Source organism: Montipora capricornis, chromosome 10, assembly GCF_036669925.1.
Source record: "Montipora capricornis isolate CH-2021 chromosome 10, ASM3666992v2, whole genome shotgun sequence".
Classification (NCBI taxonomy): domain Eukaryota; kingdom Metazoa; phylum Cnidaria; class Anthozoa; order Scleractinia; family Acroporidae; genus Montipora; species Montipora capricornis.
This window is the reverse complement of record NC_090892.1, coordinates 3,983,057-3,988,056: the sequence shown is the minus strand read 5'-3', so window position 1 is coordinate 3,988,056 and position 5,000 is coordinate 3,983,057. Positions and strand designations below refer to the sequence as shown.

The 5,000-nt window shown below is 38.7% G+C and overlaps 1 protein-coding gene across 1 annotated transcript in view; it reads left to right on the top strand.

The window, feature by feature from the left end:
- Nucleotides 1–3,841: 3,841 nt before the first annotated feature.
- Nucleotides 3,842–5,000, top strand: part of LOC138021822 (uncharacterized) — a 15,033-nt gene continuing 13,874 nt past the window's right edge. Inside the window, exons 1-2 of the mRNA XM_068868840.1 lie at nucleotides 3,842–4,054; nucleotides 4,671–4,816. The gene's annotated coding sequence lies outside the window, so the exon portion shown is untranslated. The remainder of the gene's footprint in view (nucleotides 4,055–4,670; nucleotides 4,817–5,000) is intronic.

The window sequence follows — 5,000 nt, the reverse complement described above, 5'->3', positions numbered from 1 at the left end:
GAACAGTTATACAACTCGTGGCACACATACAAAACTTGCCACCAATATTTGACTTCATTCACTCAAATAGGACTTGTCTTAAATATGAAACTTTTATATTCTTATATTTATATGAAACATTTATAATGAAAACTTCTTATCGATAAGTTTGTTGATAACTGATACTGGAATTGTAGTTCGTGCAAGACCACTTACAGATAGTGTCCGTGCCCCTAGGAAAGGTGGCGGTGGCGTTTAAGGGAACTAACGTTGATTGCCATCTTGAAGAGACGATTTTGCGGTTTCCCTCTCACCTTACAGAGATGGAAAGATAATCGGGTTATCTAAATGCCTCGACAAAGGAGCGAAGACATCGAAATCAAATATCAAATGAGCATCGACGAGAACAAAATCTCCAGAAGTTAGGAAAATACGTAGAGACTGACCATGGCCACAAACCAAAACACGCTGAAGAAATTAGAAAAACGCGTGAAACAATTCAAGGGAAAACTAACACGAGGAAACAGCAGGTGTTGTGTTAGGCCTGTCAATATTTTAAAATTCGTTAATTCTTTCCAGACAGTGCTCCGTCCGTCTTCGTGTTGAAGAGCGATCTGCTAAGAAAAACAGAAGAAAGGCAAACAAAGCCTATAAAAAGCCAGCTATCTCATTGATACATGGCACAACGTAACAGGCTTTCAAAAACAAAATGATCTCGGGCCTGGGTCAAACTTTTGAAAACAGGAAACCACTCTCTTCCATGGCCGTAGCCAATGCCCATAGTTAAATCATCTTTGTAGCTATTTTAATAGGGTGTTTTCGGTGGCTGCATTTAAAGACAGCACTGGGATCCCACATTATGAAAAAAAGTCAAGCAAAAATAACTTAAGGAGGCTCGAAATAGTTTCTCCTTTTTTCAAACAAATAAACATATTCTGTCCTTAGATACAGTTAGGGCAATCATATCAAGACGAAATTTGGCCAGGGAATTAAGTACCTATCGTAGATGTCTCACATTATGTTTTCCTCCAAAATAATGTTACCATGGCAACGATATTAGGCATTTCTTTGAGCCTTAAAATCAACATATGTGGTCCTTTTTGAAGAAATGGGACGGTGAAATTTTTCCATTCATCTTTACCAGATAATGTTAGAAATACTCTCTAAAATATTTAAAATTCAACAAAATCTGTAGGTCAGTTTTTCAGAAAAATAAGTTTTTTTGAATTGTGTCTCTCATTATTTTTTTCACCAACAGAATTTTTTTAAATTTGAAAGACAAACGGTTTAAATTAATCTAAGCTGACATGCAAAAAATGAAAAAAATTCACCGTCCCGAAGCAGAGATATAAACGAGTAAAGTTGCAAAATCAGGAAAAATTAGGGGGTTACAAGATCAGCATTTACGCATGCGTCACCCGCTCATTCGAGTCCGCGCGCGAGTGGAGCTACTGGTCAACACAAACGGATTTAAGTGACTATTAAACCGTTTAGTAGAATTTTCGTAGTTTTCGTGAATAGGAGATTTCTATTTATATTCCATGTATACAGGAATTGGAGAAAGGTAAGCGAAATTAGCGGTATTTGTTTATTTCTGGTGACCCATTTAAATCATGAGCTGACGCAAGCAGCTTACGAATTGCGTGTGTGGCTTACGCGCGCGCGCTCAGCTGAAAACCCTTTCGAGCCTCCTTAAACGAGTGCTTCGGATTACCTCTTATTATATGGAGGAGAGTGTTTTACTGCGAACTAAACCACTCGTAGATTCCATACGCCACTTCATCCGGGACCCGAGTGGCGTATTTTCCGTATGTCACCTTTGTGAGTGTCGTATCATTCAATGACGTCACGATTTCCGCCTTTTTTTTTCCCGCCTTTTTTATAAAGCCCAGCCGCATTTGTAAAACTTGACTACTTTGAAACACAATAAAATCGGAATTTATCAATATTTAGTCTCCATATAATAAAAAGAACATTACACGTTAGCTCGAAGATATGAATTTTATGTTCTCGTGGCAAGAACAATATCTCACTCGTTCGCTTCGCTCACTCGTGAGATATTGTTCTTGCCACTCGAACATAAAATTCATATCTTCTCACCACCGTGTAATATCCTCTATATATTGGCTACGGCACTTCTACCACCGATAAACATATGCAAATTTGTCAATTTGTTAACTTGCAGCACTCGAAGATAAAATTCGTATCCCCGCGCGGCCATGTAATATCCTCTATTTGATATATACTACGAAAATCACCGAACTGTGGAATGGGCTCAAATTTTTATATCGTCGCCACACCCACTTTTTGTTGCTGCCCCGCCCAGTTCGTCGAAGAATTCAGTTGGTAGTTAAAGTAACAAACTGAGCCTTACGGGGTGGCAGACCGTAGTTTTGTCAACCGCAAAATTTCTTTTTTCCCCTGGGTCCCGACATGGCTGCATTGAGCACTTACCATTTGAATGGAATTTTCGGAAATTCCGGAGAGAATTCAAATGGAACGGTTCATCCCGGTGGATTGTTTTCGAAAAAAAGGTAATACCTTTCGAGGTAATCCCTTTTTCTCGTTTTGACCGGAATGCCCGAAAATTACTGTACCATTTGTCCACAATTACAAGGCGACCAGAGAAAATAGACCGTTTCATTTGTTTTTCAACCGGAACAACCCGTTTTTCTGGCAAATGATACGACACATTCCTATTTTCTTTTTCTAAGTACAGAACGTGCAGTACCATTTGTGGAAACATTCCCACCGAAAATGTCATTCAAATGGTAAGCGCTCATTATCTCAGTCACACCTCCTTTGTGTTGACAAACGTCAAAATCACATTCGCGGAGCGAAAGCGTTGAAAGATGCGAGTATGAAAGCCGTAGTACGTAGTAGGCTGTTCGCAATCGTAACTGTCTTATATCAAGCCGTCAAGGAATTAATATAAATTATGCAAATATAATTTGTTCCCATAGTTTGTCAACCGCAAATGTTTTTATTTCCCTGGGGCTGCATTGACTCAGGCTTTCAAGGAATTAACATAAAAATAAATTTTGTTCTCGTAGGATACTGTGCTTCGAATATTTTGTGGCTAGACTTACTGAAGCCAGTGAAATTTAATTATTAGCATCTGAGAGAAACAGTCGTGTCGGGAAACCACAGGGGAATAAAAATTTTATTTGCATAATTAATGTCAATTCCTTGACGGCTTGATAAAGACAGTTACGATTGCGAACAGCCTACTACGTACAAGTGCTATTAACTAATAAAAGCGGCATGAATGCGCAAAAGTTTGTTTGCTACGGCTTGCATTCTCGCATCTTTCAACGCTTTCGCTCTGCTAATGTGTTTTTGAAGTGTGATTGGACCTGACTGAGACAATGCAGTCATGTCGCGACCCAGGGGAATAGCGAAATTTTGCGGTTGACAAAACTACGGTCTGCCACCCCTGTAAGGCTCAACTGAATTCTTCGACGAAAATGGGCGGGGCAGCAACAAAAAGTGGGTGTGGCGACGATATAAAAATTTGAGCCCATTCCACAGTTCGGTGATTTTCGTAGTATTAAGGAGAAGTCTTACATATATTTAGGAAGTACGGTCTATATTAAGGAAGTACTGTATATATTAAGGAAGTATTTTTGCCCGTTTTGGCGCGTCATACGTAAGCGACGTTTCGTTTTACCAATGTAAAACTCATTGCAGTCCCAACAAGACGCCTTATAAACAACTTTGGATTTCTGTGATTTGCACAAACGACCTTTGTAAGGGAAAAAAGACTTGATTAGACAGGTGCTCTGGAATATTACTTTGAGGTTTACAAACCCATAAAACTTATTGACACACGATTTTAGGCGGCGTGTGACAACTTCACTTTGAAAACCTAAATAAGGCAAAACAAGAATGATATCTGTCTTGGGGACTGTAGCGATAGTATGGCTTACTGTAGAAAATTTAGCTTGATGCCTGTTTAAGACTATTATAGGAAATAATTTCTACTGGGTAACCATTTTGGAGCAAAAGTTTCTTAATTTCCGACAAACCAGATTGAAGTAAAGAAGACGAAGAACAAATACGTAAACAACGAAAGGTCAGTGTGCGAATCAAATTAATTTTATATTTTCGGGGTGTAAAGGAATCCCATTTGGTATAGAGGCCTGTGAAGGTTTTCTTTCTGAAGATGGAAGTAGAGAATGTAAAATAAATAAATAAATAAAGGAAACTTTATTAATACGTGACCTTTAACCAGCGTTAAACGAAAACGTTGGCAGTGAAAAACTTTGGCTTTATTAAACGGCTAGTTTTCACCGCTCTCTATCTATTTTACTATTTTTATCTTATTCTCTCTAGTTACCAGTCTTCCTAATTTTTTATAGATCATATTGGAATTTGCTCAACCGTCACTTCTGAAGATGTATGTTGTAGCGTAAAATGCGTTTTATCATTATGTTTGTAGCCGCTGTTTGTTTTATGTTTTTGATTAAGTTGAAATGGCCAAAGAACAAGAATACTTATAAAAACACATCTCGTCGCTATAGAAAAGAAGCCGAAATTCAGATGGAATCGAGAGGATCATGACAGAATCAGAGGTACAAACCATCAAGCCAAAAAAGTGGACGGTGAATTCAAACAACCAAACCATTACTTGTGACAACAAGGTGGTTCTTTCCAAGAGTCATCTTTATGAAAATCTCTTGTTTGCACAGAACAGAGTTGCACATAGAAGGCGGCAAAAGACAGAACACTGGGTGAAACAGAACTTCGCTGAAGTCAGCCAAAAGGTTATTAACGTCTTGTGAGCTTATGTCGACTGCATGCAGAACACAAACCAATTACCAGAAGAGTCAAAGAGGTAACCAAACCATTACAAGCCCCGTCATTTTATCAATGTTCATGTCAAACCCTAGTTTCGGACACCTTGTCATACCCAGTCCCTCGCTCATGCAGAAACTGTAAGCGGTGGGCTTGGCCAATGCATCGTTTACTTTAATGTTTCAGCAAGGCCGGATTTCATATTTTTAGAAAATAACATCCCT